General features: G+C 36.4%; 1 long non-coding RNA gene across 1 annotated transcript; it reads left to right on the forward strand.

Moving 5' to 3' along the window:
- The first annotated feature begins 211 nt into the window (after positions 1–211).
- Positions 212–15,244, forward strand: LOC145687716 (uncharacterized). Its single transcript, XR_014131721.1, has 3 exons — positions 212–346; positions 979–1,109; positions 15,100–15,244. It is a non-coding gene; the product is annotated as an uncharacterized LOC145687716 (long non-coding RNA).
- Positions 15,245–21,394: the final 6,150 nt, after the last annotated feature.

Below are 21,394 nucleotides of genomic sequence, written 5' to 3' on the forward strand. Positions count from 1 at the left end.
TATCATTGTACTTGCAACCCTGAAAAAAGTAACAAACAGCTATTATTACACCGTTACCACCTACATGACCTTGCCAACAGCCTTTTGTATCAGCATTCATCAAATATTTTTGTTTCTTGTTCATTTGCAAACTACTTTCCTTTATTTTGTTGTCGTTTCGAAAGTCAAAAGAAAATATTAGACACTTTAGATATATTCGCATATAAGAATATTTATTTGTAGGTCAGATTATACGACTAAAGCTAAGCAACGTTGCATTCCCAATTCGCACCTTCAGTTTTGAGTTTCGTGGTACTAATATAACTCTTACACTGGAGAAGATATGTGATCACTTCAAGTATTAAACGTAAGTAGTAAGTATCATGTAGAATAATAAAAGCATACAACATTGACATAAAACTGCATTGTAAATTATGTGTAGTTGCATAAGAATAACTACAGTTTATGACAGTTATGGGATTACTTTGGTACTAAACGAAGTAAATGAAGTTCTTGCAGCTCTGCAGAATGTTATTCATTTGAGTATTTCCAATGCAGTGCCATGCACTTAAAGCATGTTTTGCAGTTTAAAATATATGTCAAATTTTTCTACGAGCAAAATAACAACATACCTAAATCCGTTTTTATCCTGCTAATGTGTGTAAATATGGAATAAATGTCGACTAAACGAGTATTTTAAATAAGTTATTGAAACAAGAATGGCAATTTTCTGACTACTAAAATTACTAATTGCAATTCCAATGCCTTTTGATAGCTGATAATTACAGTAAACCAGCTTTCAGTTTCAAAGATATAATTTATGCAATATTTATGCTGTTTAACTTCATACTGCTATAATAGGAATGCAGGTACTTAGAACCCTTAAACGTTTATTGAAAATTGTAGTATTTTACCTGAGTTATTGTGAATATTACTTTCTATAAATTATTATTCTTTAATAAGACATTTAGTTTTATATGGTATTTATAAATTTTTCAGTTTTACCTCCAACGATTAAGCTGCGTAGGCTAAATAAAACGATGATAGCGAGAATTAATGAAATGGTGAAATGAAGAAAGTGAAAAGAAATGGGAAAGCCCTAAGAATCCTTATGCACACGAACGCCATAAGTAAGTTCTGGAAGTTTGTAATTATATTAACTAGAATACTTCCTCTAGTTTGACCAAGGGATCCTCTGAAACGCAATGACCTATACTACTAAAGAATTAGAAGTGACTTGTAGGGGTTTGTGAACAAAGAAAACTTGAAAAGGTCGATACTTTCAAATATCTGAGAAGTATTCTGAGAATATCTGAGAATATATATAATGATTTTATAGGTAGAGGCTAAATGACAGTCCGGGCTAGTCTTTTGCCCTTCACCCATTTATTATAAAAAATGTTAATTACAAATGTCTTTCATTACAAAGAGTAAAATAGTGTCTATCTTGTTATTGGCCAGATGAGAGGATATAGATGTTTTGCACAGTGCCCCTTCTCTCAGGACAGTCTCCAAGGCACCTGCTGGTTGTGGTGAGTCTTGAAGGATATCTTCCTCAGCCCAAGGCACCTTCGTTAGGCTTGGTTGTAGTAAGGATCCCTAGTCCAATGCGACCTCGGGTAAGGATAGGTGTACCCCTAGTCCAATGCGACCTCAGGGCGGATGTTAGTTAGTAGATCAATTGGTCGACTGATGTCACGTCCCTCGGTGGTTGGGCTTTTATTTGTCCTCTTCGGTCCTTTCGTGAGGTCAGCCTTCTTTCGGCGTCCCTTGGTGTCTTCCGTGTCGGCTTTTTTTTTTTGCCTGCTACACTGTTTACAATCAATAACTCGTGTTGTATTGACATGCGCTTCTGTTATGATTAGGGATGCGCACGAGACAAGATTTGTGGCTGTCTCGTCTCGAAAATGTGCTGTAAAAATGATGTCTTGACTCGAAAAATGTATATTTTTCTATTGGAAGAGCCGTGTCTCGACTCGAATTTTGTCAGGAAAATCCTGTCTCGACTCGTCTCGTGCGCATCCCTAGTTATGATGTGGGGATCCTTACACTCTTACACTGGAAAAAAATAATCTGGAAGATTATTTTTTTTTAGAAAAATACATAATTGTTATTAATGAAAGTTATTTGCACCACAACACTGATACATTTGGAGACAGTGCATAAACACTATAAACACTATCAGACACTGGAAAATAACTATGATACTTTGTTGTAAAATTTATATGTGTGAAATGGTAATAACACTATAGTTCTCCCATCTAAGCAGGATCAAAGTAAGCACTATCATTTCCCTCAGAGTGGGTAGAAGTGTCATCATTGTTATTAATAAATATAGACTAGTTCACTAATTGTAGGTATCGGTCGAGTATGTTGGTCAGTAAAATCAGTATTTATACTGACGTCCGATCCATTATTTGTAGTTTCGAGTTCAGTAGAGGCGCCGGTAAATTGAGTCTTTCTAATGGTTAAGATACTGTATGTGTAATCGATTAGTTAAATTTTGTTTTTTTTAACGAGACTTATAAAAGATTAGGCAGAAATTGATTGCTATCATTATTAGAATCAAAGAAAGGAGAATGATCGGCATTAGGATCTGGAACATTTTTTCTGGAAAAGAAAAGATGTCATTAGTGTTGGAGTTCTCTCAAACGTTTATAGAAGAAATGTAGCGTTATTCCCATAGCAATTAGAAGAATAAATAGAATACAAGAAATAATGAGAATATTCCATGGAAAAGAATGATGTAAATGTAATTCAGAAAAATAACTTGGTAAATTGCTTCGTTCTTGCTGAATTAAAGTCCAAAGTGATGTCACAGTTTGTTGGACGTTTTGTAAATTGAGGGTAGAATTGAACCTATAGTCGATGGGGAGTGTGCGATAATCTATGGTAAAATTAGCTCTATGTCTAGTAGGTAAACTGAGGGTCCCTGTTTTAATTTATTAATAAGCTTCATATTGAAAAAAATAAGTTAGTGAATGGTTCAACTCATCTGCGACGCTTGTGTAGTTTCGTTGACCGGCTATTCGTACCAACTTCCTTGTTGTGAGTAGGAATCCGGTTGGAGTATACAAGTAAAATTCTTCTTCTTTTGACAATAAAGGTTTAATGTGGCAATTGGCTGTTATATTTCGGAAGAGGAGATTGTATAGGTAATCCGTTTTTTGGAATCTTGCTTGAGTTTGAAATTTACAGATTTCCATCATACAATGTGTTTGGCAAAGTGAGACGTCGAATTCAAAAATCCCTGATGATGTCCATATTGCAAACTCGGGTGTTTGTAAGCGGAGATAGGAAGAATCTGTCAGCAATCCACTGTTAAACACAGTTTAAAGAAAATGGTAATTACTGTCCCTTATGATTGGAATGTGTAATATAATGTCTAAATTTGCTTTGTTCGAATCAAATGATACAATATATGTTTTGGAGTATTGATAAAAAAAAAGTCTCAAGTCTTGCTCCATCAAAGTGCCTCTTAAATTTGTACTACCTTGTGTAATACTTTTAGCAAGTCTTGGCTTAATTAGCGCATCGTTAATTCTATTATCCATTATACTTTGTATTATTAAGTCGAAACAATGTTCTATGAGCTGAAAGTTTGAAAGAGTTATCAGAAATCGTTCATTTGTTGTTATAGTACACATTAGTTGTAAAATTTCATGAGGTGTTTGAGAAACCAATTTTTCGATTGCTACTGTGAAATTAGAGACAATATGGGTTAATTGAAAGTTACTTTCTTTGATTTGCTCTATCTGTGTATTAAGGTAATCCGTGTGGTCTTTAAGAAGGTTTATGAAGCTCTTTAGTTTATGTACTTCATATAGCAAAAATACCTAATTTGTGAGTCCCATTAGAAGGCTGAATATCATTCTTTTATGCCTATGAGAGAACCCTTGCATAAAATCACATTGGATTATGGTATTAACTTTAGAAATAAATTGTCTCTCTTTCACAGGTAACAAACTAATTAAATGTTCATATCCAGAACATGATTCATTTGTGAGCCGTACAGGGGAAATATCTAAATTTAGACGATAGGGAACGAATCAGGTGTCATCATAATTGATGACCGGTTTATATCTAGCGACTGTAAGTCCCAGCAGGCTGAATATCAGTTCACTGCCACAGGTTGTAGAATTTAGAAGTATGCAGATGTAAATCTCTGATCTGGCTATTCCGTTCATCCTACGAAAGAGAGAAAAAACATGTTATTATATTAATTTAGTATTGTGAGAAAAATTGTCGAAGTGGCTGTTCGTCTTACAAGAAAGGTGTACAAGGCTTTAAAAAAACAAAGTGAAAAAATCATAAGTGGTTTGCGATATCTTGAAAACATAAAAGAGCGAAAATTAGATAGGTTAATATCCAATTTTGAAGGGAGTATAAGCGGGATACTCGTCGTAAAAGAAGTCATATCACGATGTGGCTCAATAAGAAGTTCTTAAACGGCAAGAGAGTTATCCATTTTAGTATTTATTAGGTAAGTACTCAGAAGTTTGTTATACTGTTATTTTTGTATTTGTGTCTTTGTCACCTTAATTTTGTATTCCCTCTCTTTGGTCCTCGTAGAATGGTTTCAAGCGGTCCACCGCAATTCTTTGAATTCTGTGCTTGTATTTATGAGGTGATTCGACTCGATACAAATTTGAAGCTTCTCCACAATTTGTGCTGGTCCTTCCTAGTGAATGGTAAAGTGTTCAGGTAAACTAACCTCTATTGTAGGGTAATATACTACAACAAGGTCTAGTGGATTATAAGTTGTCTTTCTAGGGCGTTTGTCATAAAATTGTTTATGTCTGTTATATGCCTGCTGGAGGTTACTTTGTACTTTCTTCCTGATGGCTGCTAATTTATCTCTGTCAACTTGTATATGTTGTTTTGATTCGAGCGAACATTCTGTCGGGATCCTAGGTTCATATCCGAATAATAAAAAGCTTGCTGAATATTTGGTCCCTCCTTGTACGTAAGTATTAATGCCAAAAGTAGCGTGCGATAACCATCTCTCCCAATCCGTATGGTGTTCTTGTACGAAAAATTTGAGACAATTTTGTTGTTTTTTTTTCTACTAATCCTATTGAAGCATGACTATATGCGCATGAGTATTTATAGATAAAATCGTATTTATGTGCTGAATGTTACAAACGAGTCGCTCCATGTAATGTATGTTGGTTCCAATACAGCGTTGTAAATGCTCCAAATTCGAGAATATCAGATTCTGAAATTTTCTCTATTTTTTCCGCATTTATTGCGTCCATCGTTTTTGCAATCACGTAACGTGTAGCTAATTCTGTGGCTACTAGTATATACTTATTTCTTCCTTCTTTACTTGGGGAGTGCCCGAGTTCGTCATATACCCATGTTGTTGCTATCTCTACCACCGGGTGATGTAGTAGTTCGGCCTGTTTCTTTTGTGGTAGCTTCTTTAGACGTTGACAGTCCTGGCACGTACGTGTTTTGTGAGCAGGATAGTTTTTCAGATGTGGCATATAAAATTTCTTTATGGCGGTCTTCTACGATTTTGAAAAACCGAAATGTGGGCCAGTTGTTTGGCGGTGGAAGGTTGTAAACCACAAGTTGGCTAACGATTTTGGTATGCATAGAAGAAGTAATAAACCATAATCAAGATGGTTTTGTTTTCTATATAATATGCCGTTTTTAAAACAAAAAAAATGTTGGTGATTTAACTGTAGAGATCTTGTCCGGTTCTTTCCCTTCTAAAACAGAAATTATGTTCTTATAATTGTCGTCCCTACGTTGCTCTCTTGCGATATTTGGGAGAAGGTTGTTATTTTCTGCTTCGAGAAAATTAACTTTAAGACTATTTCTCGTCGCTAGTTTCTTCTTTTTCTTCTTCGTTCTTGATATCTCGCGTTTGTTCGAGCCTATTGATTGTATCTGCTGGATGTTTGGATCCTGGTAAATACTGGATATTGAAATCATAATCGGCTAAGAATAGTTTATATCTGGTATATTTTCCGAGCTTGTGAGGCTGTGTGTTCATCGTCGCTATACACTTTGCGTCTATGTATAAATTGAATCTTAAATTTAGCAAAACTAGTGAAATTTCCGCAAGGTATATATGACAGCGTACAATTATTTTTATATGCTAGCTTTCTCTTCACTTTTCATCAATCTTCGAGAACAGAAGGCAACCACCTTCTCAGTATCAATTTTTGGGTCATAGCAAGCGAGTATTGAGTATTCCAGCTATTTGCATTTGACTAATGTCACTACAGACGCGGATTTCTAGCGAATCGTCGAAATGAGCAAGTGAAGGAGCCTTTAGTATCTCCTCTTTCAAGTGTTCGAAAAGAACATCATGCTTCTCTGTCCAGTTACATTTAGATTTAGAGGTTACTAAGTGCTAGAAAGGCTCGATTTTTATCGTAAAGTCTTTGGCATGCGCTCAAAGGTATGAACATAAACCGATAAAACTTTTGAGAATCCGCTTTGCAGTCGATCTCTTGAAATTTTGTATTTTCTTGGCTATCTTTGGAGATACTTTAATGGATTCTCCACTAACAAGGTGTCTTAATACGTTAAGCTCATGGTAAGCTATGTGTGTATTCTTGGCTATTGCCCGAAAATCTTGTTTTCTAAGCTTGTGAAATAGTAATTCTAAATACTGCAAGTGCTGTGAAAAGTTCTATGCGCTGCTGACAAGGCCGTCCGCAAAGCTTGTAATCCTATCGGGTAGTCCTTCCAAAATCGTCCTCGTCGCGACACTGATACTTTGAAAACTTGTCTTGTGCCCCATTGTGCACCTCAAAAATTCGTATAATTTTCCGTTATGATTGAGGTCGAAGGTCATATATTTGCGGCTCTTAGGATGCAGCAAAATTTGGAAGTATGAACTGGAGAGATCAATGGTTGTTATGATGGTTTTCCATTTTATAGATTTTAAGACATCCTTTGTAGTTTGAAATGCTACCGATAAATACTTGGAATAACTGTTACACTTCTGCAGACTAAGAACTATCATGAATTCTTTCGTGTTAGGTTTCCGGAGCACCAAAATTGGAGAACAATATTCATTGTTGTCTGTGGGTCTAACTATTTTGCCTTGATAAGCTCTTGAATCTGTTTGTCTATCTGGTTCCCGATATGTAATGGAATTGGTGGGGAACAGTCGTGAAATACAGCAGACTTAGAAATCTTAATTTTATGAACATATCCTCTAGAATATTCGATGTCGTCAGGTTCAAACGCAAGAACATCCCTATACTTGATCAATAATTCATAAACTGCTTGTTTTTGCTTTTTGTCTAAGTTGCGGTTTACATCAAAGAACTCTTTATTGAAAAGCTTTTCTGTGTAATTTAAGCGTTCTTCAGTTTCCTCTTTTGCCTTAAATGGTACGCTTTTTCTAGAAAATTTGGTTTTTCTAAGGTGTTAAAAAGAAATTTCTTGCCCTTCCTCAAAAACCGCTACTGGGGTTTTCTTCTTTAAACTGACACTGCTACTATTAGGATTTAAAATTAAAATCATTATATCTGCTTCTATATTCTGGTCGAGAGCATTAAACCTATGTTTCTCGAGCATTCCAGGAAGCAATGATATACACAAGAATTAGGCATCAGCTATTTTTTTTCTTTCCTGCCGCTTGAATGAGCGTATGAGAGCGTGGATGTAATATTATCTGCAGTCAAGTATAAACAGTTTCGGTTTGTGTGCGAAATTGTCTGTTATAAAAGCTGAGAACGTATTTTCCTTGTTCTCAGCTGGGAGCTGTCTTCCTTTGACATTTAAAGAAAGAGGTTATATTCTTGTTTAAGTCGATGGTGAAATGCGAACGTTGGAGAAAGTCAATGCCTAAAATTATTGACATTGTCCTGTCCATTACTCGAAAATAATGAGTAAATGTTGTTTGACCAATTTTAAACTTTATTAACCCTATTGTATTTAAACAAATGCTGATTCCCGAATTTCCTTTTACTATTGTCTGTAATGGAATTATACTTGTCCCATGGTGCAAGGAATCAGATGGCCAGACATATATCGTACTTCCGGTATCAATTATTGCATTCTGAGGTCCTGATTTAGTTCTAATTATTAAATGTGACCGGTTGTTTTCGTCTTCTAGCGCGATGTTTTCTTTCTGCCAATTGCTCTGATTGCTTTTCTATCATAGGAATTTCGTACGCTATGTCATTTTTTTTTGTTGGTTTCTCTTTGGTCTTCATGTTTCGGATGCTGACGGCTTTCAGTCCCCTTGCCAAGGGGTGGGCTTACACGTTTTTTGGACGATTATAACAAACTGATGCACCGTGTCCCCGCTTCCGGCATATCGCACATACTAAAATTTGATCATCCGTGAGCGTGGCCTGCTGATTGTTTTGGACTTGGTTATGTTTTTTCTCGTTATTATTGGTATTCCTTCTTCTGTTTCCCTGATTTCGATTCCACGGTTGTTTTTTATAATTTGTCTGCGCAATCACGAGTGACAATTCTGCCATTTTATTGGTCAAGGTAGATATGTCACGTTTTGGAGGACTTTGCTCGTGGTGGGGAACGGTCTTTGGTTCTTGAGTTGTGTCCTGGTGTTCTTGGGGTTTAGGTTAAGAAGTCGTTATAGAATGATTAAATTGTTGTTGATATGTAGGTACATAACTGTGCATTGGTTGTGTGACAGGTTGCGTTTGTAAAGAATAGGTATGCTGATATAACTGTTGTATAGGATACACTGCCCTTGGTTCGGTTGGCAATCCATACGATACATGCTGCGGGTTAGGTATAGGATGTTGGCCATATAGCATGTGCAGTTTTTGTGGTAGCTCTGCATGCTCTCTTTTTCTTAAAAGATCATTGGCGGCTTCCAATGTGTTTAATTTATCTGTAGGGCGTCTACAGTTACACACCATTCTAACGCTATCTTGTTAAGGAAATCCTTTTGTAATCCTAAGGATAAATGATGGATCTTTTTTTTTCCTCTGTCACTTGCTGTAGTAGCTGCCTGATTGCTCGGAGTTTACGTAAAAAGTATGAATCTATAGACTCTTCTATTCCTTATTGGATTTCAAATAACTTCCTTTCCGCTTTATACGATGGGACGTTCAGCCTACTTAATGCTACTAATTTAGATTTTAAAGCTTCATAGGACATCGTTTCGAATTGATTTTGGTTAATAAGCTGCAACACGAGATCTATCTGTAGATATATCGGTAAAATTTCCTTCTTCTTAGTCGGTGATCATGATTGCATGGTTGTAATATGATCAAACATGAACAATCTGCCCGGGTCCTCGTGCACGTGTCTTGAATACTTCGTCAAATCTTGCATGTTAAAGGATATATTAGATGCACCCTCTGTCATATTTGTATTGTTCCCTCCTGACCTATATGTCTGTTTACCTGATCTAGTTTCCGGCATAAATCGCACTCGGGAAAGTGAAACAAGAAAAGGAGGGAGGGATAGTGAAACATAGATGGATTTTGATACTGACCTTATCAGTGCCTGTTAAAAGGTTAATAAAAATAGACCCCGGACAAAACTTCGGTGGCTATCACCATGTAATGATTTTATAGGTAGAGGCTAAATGACGGTCCGGGCTAGTCTTTTGCCCTTCACACATTCATTATAAAAATGTTAATTACAAATGTCTTTGATTACAAAGAGTAAAATAGTGTCTGTCTTGTTATTGACCAGATGAGAGGAAATAGGTGTTTTGCACGGTGCCCCTTCTCTCAAGGCAGTCTCGAAGGCACCTGAGGGTTGTGGTGAGCCTTGAAGGATAGCCCCCTCAGCCCAAGGCAGCTTCGCCAGGCTTGGTTGTAGTAAGGATCCCTAATCCTTGTAGTAAGGACATCGAGTAACGACATTGTGGTGGACAAACACCGTGTGCGTGGGTTTTCTCGGGGTTCACCCGTTTCCTCCCACTTTCTTTATTCCATCATTTCATTCATTTCTCATAATCACCGTCTCCTTTAGCCTCACCGGCATAATCGTGGGACATAAAACTCAAAGATTTCCTTTCATTTCATTATTTCGAGTAACGACAGGTGTACCCCTAGTCCAATGCGACCTCAGGGCAGGTGTTGGTTAGTTGATCAGTTGGTTGACTAATGCCAGGTCCCTCGGTGGTTGGGCTTTTATTTGTCCTCTTCGGGTCCTTTCGTGAGGTCAGTTCTCTTTCGGCTTCCCACGGTGTCTTCCCTGTCGGCTTCTTGTCTGCTACATTGTTTGCAATCAATGACACGTGTTGTATTGACATGAGCTTATGTTATGATCTGGAGATCCTTACAATATATATAGAATGTCCCAAAAGTAATGGCAAAAGTGAAACCACAGGTTCCCGGTACCAAAAAAAGGAAACAAATATATAATATATAGTCCGGAATTAGACAGGGGCGGAGTAGACAGCTTCGAAAGTGGGGGAAAGGGAAAGTCACACCTGCCTACCGGAATAATGATATGAGCTAGGAAGGGGATTCAGAAAGACATAACAATAATATCGGCTTGACCTGTTAAATTCATGTTACATAACTGTGCTAGAGGTTCTCCATACGCCATGTATTGATTCGCCGAATTATAAGGACGATGTTATCCATGGCACGATTGCACGCATATGTACAATGAGAGCGAAAGCAAAACTTACTGAACATGGCTGCGTACTCTCAGGGGCAAATAGAATGTGGTATACCGGATAGACACTTGCAATGAGAGATGGTAGAAATAAGAACTAGTGTAACCAGTCCTGTAATGAAATGAAATAACAAGTAGAATACACAACGACATAGTGTACTTGTTTCGTAGTATTTTTTACAGAGTAGCACTACAAACTACTAGGTCATGCGTGCTAACAATAAATGTATCTAAAGAAGATGTTCAAAGTACTGTCCTCTCACATTTATGAAAAGTGCTAATCGTCCCTGTAGTGTGTTTCGAGTGCGTTCCATCGCTGCCGGTGTATTGTGTAACTGTTCACACGCATCTTCAATGAAGTTTTGTAAGTCGGCAAGTACGTCATTACAAGAGCTATAAGCAACGTGTTTGAGGTGTCCAAAGACACGAAAATCCAGAGGATACAGATCTGGTCATCTGGGAGGCGAAGCTTCAGGGCCACTGTGGCCTATTCATCGTTGGCCGTAGCGACGCATGAGATACCTTCTGACACATATAGCGAAGTGAGCTGCTGCTCCATCACGCATGAACCGCATACCTTTTTGCTGTTGAAGAGAAATACTCTGGAGAAGACACGGCAGATCATGCTGAAGGAAATGAAGGTATCTTGACCCACTGAGGTTCTTTTAGAAGCATATGTGGTCCCATCAGGTTATTTCTTTTTAAATGGAGAAAATGAAACTTTCAGTAATTTACAAATTTCCGATTCTTTATTCAGAAAATGTCCAATCTGACGATTTGCTTAAGTTGTCAATGATAAATTTGCTATACAAACTTATTTAACAACTGAGTTTCATTTCAAAATGTGAAACTACGGTAAACTTCCAAACTATGCGAATTCAATACTAAGACTTGAAGTAGTGAATAGACGAATAAGATGAAAGATACGCCGAATTCATATAAGAAACCAATACTCTCTATATTTTACTAATTTTGTTCTATGAACTTTGATATTGAAACCGGAAGTGCTAACTGGTATCTATCACTTCCGGTTGCAATATAAAAATAAAATCAAAGTTCATAGGTGAAACGTATTCTTCTTGTACGGAATTAATATAAAATACTGCTTGTCCCTATCCATTTCTGTTTTATCAATTATAGGATCAGTGTTTCAACTTGAAAACGTATTCCCACCACTTCGGGTTTGTGCAAATATATGAAAGTATAGATAAAACTCATGCTAGGGGCGTTGAATCTATTTTAGAAAGCCGATATTCATTATATCCTACCAGTTTTCTCTCTGGAAATAAGTATTCAAACCGGAAGTGTTAGTGAATTTCAACCACTTCCGATTTTGGTAGATTGTTGTGGGTGGTGGCATGTTATCTTGAGACGGCTGAATCGATTGCCAAATCCACATATCGCTGTCAATTACAATTTTTGATCTATTGAGACCTACCTTGAATCCGGAATAAAACTAATTCTACTATTTCCGGTTTGAATATTGGGTTAACGGAGGACATGGAACCTATTCTCAGTCAATTGTACAAACATCGATTCTTAAAGTTTGAGCTGTGGAAACAGCAGCCCCTCCACCTTGAAATTTCGAAACAAAACCTATGCCAATCGTTTGTGCTACGTTTGTGCCGGAATGTACCGAAAATTTTTAGTTTGCACCACTTCTAAAACAAAGTTATAGGTTTTAAAGCGGGGGCTGGGGAAACAGCAGCCCCCACCCTGGAATTTCGAAACAAAACCTATGTCAATTGTTTGTGGTACGTTAGTGCCGGAATTTACCGCAAAAATTTTACTTTGTACTACTTCCGGTACAGGGATATGATAGTTTTTTAACTGGGAGCTGCGATTTCCAGTCTTCCCGGGTTTGGATTTCGAAATGAAGTTATGCCAGCCGTTTGTACCGGAATGTAACGCAAGAAATTTCGTTTGTATAAAGATAACCAAAAAAGTTATTTCGCTTTTTCACCCACCGCCTTCGAACATCGATGTGTCGCCTAAGACATATCTGGAAGATCAAAAGTAGTCCCCATCAGCATCGACCCCCTTCCGCCAATGTTCAGAAGGCCATGGATTCCATCGCAGTAGAACTTGGTGGACCGTGAAGTGAAGAAGGTATTAACTGCGTTTTGCACTTCTACTAGTGATTTGAACTCCGTCCGGATTGTCCAAAGAATGGAACAGGTGATAATCGGATGGTGCAATGTCCGAGAAGTATATCGGAGGCAATAGTGTCTCCCATCCAAGGCGTGGAAAAGTTTTCCGGATCATCACTTTCTGTACTATGTTATAAACAAGTGTTAGTCTGCTATAGAATGCGTCCATTTTCATTGATGAAGCTCTGAATATAGTGATTCCTAATATAACTGATACGGAGGATATTTCATATTTAGGCTGGATTGAAGTCAAATTATAAGAGACATGGAGATATAAACTTGGGCCCAGAGTTAATGGATAACCCACTATGGCGATTATTTAATATGTTCAATCCTGACATATGAAAAGAAAATGTTCCCATAAATGCTGATCATTTTTGTTAAACTTTTCAAAGAAATCTCTAGAAATCTACAAATGAATAAACTACAAGGTAACCGGAAAGAAGTTCTTACTGTTTTTGACGCACTGTTAATCATGCGCTTACAGAGAGGAAGTGAAATAACACACGTACCTGCCAAGCGATCGGAAGTTAATCTGATCGTCGACTTTTAGTAATACCGGCACAATGCGCACTCACAGGAGTCATAGCTCGTGCAGTGTAGAAGAGAAATATAAGTATCGTAGCAGTTTGTTCATATGTTTTTTTTTTAATTATTTTTGCATGACTTCAAAGTGGGCCTATCAGATGACGCATCAAGTCTCCACATATGATAGGTAGGAATTTGGAAGGAATGCTCTGAACGAGAGGTAACAGCTCCAGAAGTTTCGTTCTTGAGATATGAGACTTCCTTATGAAAATTGAAGTGAAGGACCACATGTGTTGGACTAAGAGTCCCTGAAAGCAGCAATCGGCGTTTCCACAGCCCCCTCTTCTTGACTCCTATAACTTTGTACCGGAAGTGGTACAAATGAAAATTTTTGCGGTACATTCCGACACAAACGTAGCAAAAACGGTTGACATGGGTTTTGTTTCGAAATTCCAAGGTGGGGGCTACCGTTTCCTCAGCCCCCACTTTAAAACTCTTATAACCTTGTACCGAAAGTGGGACAAACAAAAATTTTTGCGGTACATTCCGACACAAACGTAGCAAAAACGGTTGACATGGGTTTTGGTACGGAATTCGAAGGTGGGAGGCTGCCGCTTCCCCAGCTCCCCACTTTAAAACTCTTATAACTTTGTACCTGAAGTGGGACAAACGAAAATTTCCACCGTATATTCCGGCACAAACGTAGCACAAACGATTGGCATATGTTTTGTTTCGAAATTCCAAGGTGGGGGCGCTGGCTGAGTGTACCTAAAGAACATACCCATTCTGTAATACTTCCGACACTTATGCACAGCGTAGTTTGGAAGTCTAAAATGAGTGAATATGCGTTCCAGTGATTTAAAAAAAAAATCTACTTCTAAATTGGGAAAAGTCCGGAATTTCAACTTTCTGAATTTGTATTTATTAAACTTTATTCTTCTCGTGTGAAGATCGGGCACGTCTGCTATTCTAAGTATAAATAAAGCATGTAATATGTACGTAATGTATATTATGATCCATGCCCAGTTATTAGAGTTGTTTTATTATATTTATTATACAACAATTTTGATTAGCACATTATCACCTAAACATTTACTCATTTCTGATGTTCGTGCATTCCCTTATTTACCTTTAACGAATCGTACCTGTTTGCGGCATTATATCTGCCAACAGTCACAAAGTCATTTTTTTAAAGTATTTTATTACATCAAATTATAGCTGCATTAAAAGAAAATGTTATATTTTGAACAAATAAATACGCACATATACACACATATACTTTCTCAAATAGAAGTTCGTAACAAACGTTAGGGGACAATATGGTGCTTGCGAGAATACATCGTATCCTTAGAACTATTATCCTGCATTATTTAGGGGGGCAGCATGAATTTATGGAGGCTTGCTTTGTACGCCTCAATTCCTCCAATCTTGCTTATATTAGTTAATATATTATTATTATTATTATTATTATTATTATTATTATTATTATTATTATTATTAGTGATGAGCAAATGCAAGACCAAGACCAAAACCCGGGTGGTCTTGGTCTTGGTCTTGCACAACCAGTCTTGGTCTTGCTGCAAGAGCCTTGCAAGTCTTGCTTTTAAGAAATTTTATGCTTTTCATAGGTAAATTTTACTCTGGATAAATTCTACAATGTGCCAATAGTAACGGAAGTACAATGTATGTTACTAAATGTAATATAGTTTTCCATCGTGTAAGTATGATGATAGTGTACAACATAGGCGATAACCTTTATTTATTTATTTATTTATTTATTTATTTATTGGGTCCCCACACTTCACTACTTATAAGATAGATTACAACGTTTCGTAATCTTTTTATATTTTTTTAACAGATTCAATATTCTACTGGTTCCCAAATTGAGGAGACGCATGAAAGAAAATCAAGACGGCACAGATTACTGAAATATCACGAATTGCTATATTATTTTTACACTCCAAAGTCGTCAGATATATATATATATTTTTTATTATTTTCAACCCAGATTAGCTAATCTTTGTATTGAATAAACTTATAATTAAATATTGAGATTTTATTTTACTGACTCCAATATACTCTATGGAACAGAAACATGGACATTACAAAAGCGATGAAAAATGTTGGAGGCTTTCGATAAAATGAGAGAATTAGCTGGGTTGAACGGAAAACGAATGAGAAGGTGTTAGAAATAGTAGCAGTAGGGGAGAAAAGAAGCATTTTAGATGTAATTAAGAGGAGGAAAGGCAACTGGTTGGGACATTGGCTGATGAGAAACTTTATTATGAGGGATAGGCCAGATGATATGGCGGAAGGAAATAGAGGGAGGGGACAAATGAGACTGTAGTTGGAGAAAGGTATTAAAACAGAAAATGTTACGTCAAGACGAAGAGACTAGCTGAGGACCACCGTATATCGAAGCTTCTGAGTTGCAACAACTGACCTGCCAACAATGGCGGAATAGCGATGATGATGATGATGATGATGATGATGATGATATGTTAGCAATATTGGCCAAAAAGAGAGAAAAAATAAAATAATAACGATTATAATCAAACCTCCTAATATTTTAGTATAATTTGAGTAAAAACTAAAAAAAAAAAAACGACTCAACTGTCCGTGTCTTTTGTGTAAACTCAACTTACACAAATACTTTCGACCTATATTAGAAATACAGAAACACAGCATCGAACACCAAGTTATTTGAAATAAGTGTACAAAATCACTCTCACTTGTGAATATGGATTATTTATTGTTGTATAATGTTATATCGCTCAATCCTCGTGGGCCATATACCTGAGGAGGCTAAAAGTTATATTGATAAACAATTATTCAACGTATAAGCACCCGCCCATGAAATCAAGCTTGCGGTCACATACACTAAGTTTTTGTCAATGTCATGAAAATGTTATTTCGATATTAATTTTTTGACCACGCATTAAAAATTTCTAACGGATACTTGATCCTTGCAGCCAAACATACCCATGTAGTCGGCACCTATGGTGTACGGAATTACCGATGTTCAATACTACATTTCTCTTTAGTTTTGGAAGAAAAACAAAACTAATAAGTTTTGAAATTATGTAATATCTAGTTTTACGTTCCACGATTATGCACCGAGACGAAGGGAGATGGTGATGAGAAATGAATGAAATGGTGGAATGAAGAAAGTAAGAAGAAACGGGAAAGCTCCGAGAAAACCTACGCACTCGGTCTCTATCCACCAAAAAAGCTCACATGGTGCAAACTGGGATCAAACCAGGGACTTCAGCACCAGAAATGAATGCTCTACCACTGAGCCGGTACTTGTGCAAGACTCTTTTGCAAGAGTCTTGGTCTTGGTCTTGGTCTCGCAGGTATGGTCTTGGTCTAGCATGCAAGACTCTTGCCCTCATCATTTAATATTATTATTATTATTATTATTATTATTATTATTATTATTATTATTATTATTATTATTATTATTATTATTATTAAAATGTTAAGCAGTACACAACAGAAAATATATACCCATACTTACTTAGTATAGCTTGTTTATCTTGTCTCAGGTTCGATTCCCGGTGAGGTCACTCGATCGAAAAAGTGTAACACGCTTTTTCAGGCAGCCACCATGAATGAGGTTTTCCTGGGTTTTCCTCATTCACACCAGGCAAATGCCTGGGTGGTACCTAACTTCTAGGTCCCAGGCCGCTTCCTTCCTTCCCCAATCCTTTCTTCCTTCCCTTTCCCCGAATTGTGTGTTCGCCGAGGGACGTCATCCTTCAAATCGTGAAGGACTAAATGACCTTAGGTGCCGAAGGCCCAGAAATCTAAATCCTAATTCCTAAATCCTAACTTGTTTCCCTTTTGATATACTGTTTATTAGATAGCATTTTATGTTCCTGATTTCAAGATGATTGGTGTATATTTAATATATTGCTGCGATTTACATAATTCGTAATCATATTATACTGAACTTGCCTTACACATACAAAGCACTTACAATTAGCTAATACTAAACAGAATATTACTTTATTCATTTGTAAACATTATTATCGTCCATTTTGTTAACTTCTAATTACTATGTAGTGCATATTTTCTGAAGCGTGCATTACTTCCAGGAATACTTAATTACGATCTGAGCCGAATTTCTAATACTTGAGTACTAAGTTGTATAAACGGAACGCTAATGTCGACAATATATAAAGGCAATGAACTTATTAAACTGCTATCAAGAATTGACCACCAATCTCACTGGATTTCATAAATCAAAGACTTCATCGCATCAAAAGTGTGCCTTGTTAGGTAGCAAGTGATGGAATGAATAAAAACTAACGCGTAGGAAACGTGTGGATCCAGCGAAGATTTCTATTAACGATAACTATGTAGATAGCTCCAAGGAAGAAAGCGATTAATTTCAGATGTTGAAGACTTCATCATACTGTGTTGTCTTTTATGGAAACTCAATTTGTAATGATTTCGCTAAGTTAGTTGACAATAATATGTTTCACTGTAGCTCTTGCACAAAAAAAAAATTCTTGGAAAGTTTCTGAGTGAACAACCATTCAATTGCATTGCTATTATTTGACATGGTAATGTAATAATTTTGGTCTAGTGTCTAGCTTTGTTTACTCATTTCTAAATCACAGTATAAGTCTTATAAAACAGATAAATGTATTGTTATTCTGTTTCGCCTGTGCACTTTAACTGCCATATTCCACTAGATAAATAGAACATTAATTCCATCAGATACGTCCCAGAACCTTAAATACTGTTTATATTTAATACTTCAATTTATATTTTAATAATTTTAAGTTATTCGAGAATATTATTGATTGTTACATTAGTTTAATTGTGATATTTGCATGATATAATGGAAAAGTCAAAAAATAAACTTACATCCTCAAAAATAAACATATAACTCATTAATTGTTATAAGTAATACAATTTTGTTTATTTTTTTTTTAATGTCCCAGATCATGCACTGATCCTAAGAAAAACAGTGATGATGATGTGAATGATAGTGGTGGAATGACAAAAGTAGAAAAATGGGAGAATCTCGAGAAGACCCATACACACGGAGTTTGTCTACTGCAAAGTACACTTGAGGGAGCTGGGGTGGAACCAGGGACTGCACGTGCCAGAGATGAGAGATTTAGCATTCATCCTGATGGCCTCATTTTTTAATGCACTTTATTTTAACTATGCCTATACTATAACTGCTTATTAACAAAAATGGACGGATTAATTATTAACTAATATGGACGGATAATTGCAATAAATTATCCCTCGGACTACCAACGGGGGGTACTTTGTGCCCACCCCAATATACTTTTTTCCCTGTAATTACTCTTCTAATCGTTTATTTAAAATTGTTGTATTATTGCTCACCATGTTTAGCTAAAGCGTGTACCTTAAGGTGGTTAGTGTGGCTCATAAAATTTGTTATTTTAAATTGGTGGGTACAACGTATCCCTGTTGGTAAGAGATGTAACTGACATTTAGAAGTGTCCCTCCTAGATGGCAGCATAGTAAATGGCAGTTAGTCTCCTCCTGTGCGTTGTTCATTTCAGTCCCTGTAGATTTTTGAGAGAAAGTTTCTAATTAGTTTATTTTGTGACATATATTTAATCTTAACAGTTGGGCACAAAAGAACAAACTTTGGTAGTCCGCGTTACAAAAAATAGCTAGATAATGCGAGGGTTAACATATATTTTTTTTTTAAAAAAAAGTATTAACGTCACCTTGAAAAAATATAAATAAAAATGTTGAACAAATCTCTGAAAGTTCAAGATAACTATCAAATACAATGTGCAGCTCTTGCAGAACACATATTAACTTCGATATCTGCAGAACTCTCTGAATAACCTCTCCAAAGTTTCCAAGGATAGCTTGTCCATTTGCAATTGGAACATATCATCGACAACAATAACAGGTTTTAGTGAGGGGACTTTTTGAAATGAAAATTGTCATATAAAGATTTCTTTTCCAATTCTTGAACAAGTGTGTATTTCATTGATTTCGTTGCAGCTTCTCCATCAACAAGGCGATTTATTGGAACAAGATTGTGGGAAAGGACGTCCCTGATATGTCCCGCTTTTCTTCTTCCACATACATCTCTCTGTAGGCTCGGAAAATAATGTTATTTGAAACAACTACTAAAGCTCTTCAGGTTGCTGGTTGTGTGGGACTTTTCCCATTTAAAGGTGGAAGTTTACTATTTAAGTTCAACAACGATTTTACTTTCAATACTACGTATTTCTCGTGCTTCATCTGTGTGTGTAATTCTGACCCATGTGGAAATGTCTAGCCATATACACTGAGAAAACAATGTAAGTGGTGTACTTAAAAAGGTAGGTTGCATACGTAATTCCTGTAGTTTTATTGAACTTAACGCACAACAAACGTATAAATGAACACGCATATTTGATAATGCCTTCTGTATAAGTGTTCCATCAATACGTACTTTCCGTATGGAACAAAATAAGCGGTCAGGATCTCACATACAAATGGACGTATATAACATATAGCTGAGTAATGTAACATAAGTATGTGCATGAGTTATATGGAAAACTGTTAGATGTCAGACATCCTGTACCGGCATGATGTAACATCTAAGGGCAGTGCGTATGTAGCATATGGAAAACGTGTGCTCCATATTGTTTGCTGTAGTGAGCAAGAAGATTTTGCATATTTGTACAATATACCGCTGTCCGGAGAACGTATTTTTTTCAGTGTACATCATTATATAGCTACGTGTTGTTTTATGTCAAAGTTATACAGTTGCACAAATTCAGTCATTTTAAAGAGATTTCCTAAGCTGCAAAAAAAGCATAATGATCTCAATATTTGCATGTAAAACAACCCCCCTCTCTTTCCATAAGTGCATGGTGAGGAACCGTTTCACGGTAATCCACTAGTTTAGAATCATCCACCCTCTACAATTCTTCTGAAGTTTTTCTTTTTCTGTGATCTCTAAATTGTTTATTCTAATGTCATACCTGGAGTTAGACTATTGAACTATCCTTCTCTGTCTTTTACCTAAAAGTGACTAAGAATTAATTTACTGCCTATTACTAGTTTATTTTACTATCTTCAAATACCAGAACCCATACATAAGAAAGTTTATAGAATCGAATTCACGAAACACATGAATCAGTGACTCCATTGTCTTCATGTGCAGATCTCAGTCACCTTTCCCATTAGCATGTCAGTCACTTTTCCACAGACCCACCCAATTCCTGGGTATTTGCAAAGCTCTGACTTACTGTCACACTACTTGATGAACTCTAAAAAATTGGCACTCAAGGTTTGTGATATTGAACGTAGCCTGGCTTTGCATTGTGCTATTTCAATGAAGTGCGTCCTATACCTTCACACTTCTTCCATAAAAACTGCGAAACCTAATTTGTCATTCTTACTTCAGAAGGCCGTCCAAAACAATGTGTTCATAGTCTCAGAGATGACAAGGGTACCCTGTAACGATCGATCACAATAACTTCTGTATAATACACTGCACATTTTATTCTTCCAAAAATTTCAATGAGTGCATCCTCTATGCCACATCCACTTACGTAACTTTATGCACAATGTAACACAACGTTAGTGATGTAGTAAAAGCGATCATTAAATAAAGATCAGAAAATTCCTTCGGATTGCTCGTACAAGTATCTGCAACATTGCACAAAACACCTTCGTCGCAGAATATTCGCAGGATTGATTGGTGTTCAAGCTGAACACATACATTTTCGATTATTTTTAGAACTGTATATACTGTTGTGCGTAGTTTGTGACACGAAATGGTATTAACAATATATATATATATATATATATATATATATATATATATATATATATATATATATATATATATATATATATATATATATATATATATATATATATTGTTATATATATATATAACCTGAAGTTACATTCTAGGATATCTGAGCAGAGCAGGAATTTTAGATCATGGTTGAGCTGGATTGTTGTGACCATTTTGTCCATACCCATTAAAAACAATGACGAATTCAGTTGCCTCTGGCTTTACAAACTGCAGTATCAGGTACTGTATGATGTGTGATCTCAACCACTATGAAATTTTCTGGTAGATCGGGAAGTGTAGTTGGCTTGTAATAGTTTTGTATATTTATCTACCTGTATTGATTATTTAT

This window comes from Thermobia domestica, chromosome 6, assembly GCF_964235325.1.
Source record: "Thermobia domestica chromosome 6, izTheDome1.hap1.1, whole genome shotgun sequence".
Classification (NCBI taxonomy): Eukaryota; Metazoa; Arthropoda; class Insecta; order Zygentoma; family Lepismatidae; genus Thermobia; species Thermobia domestica.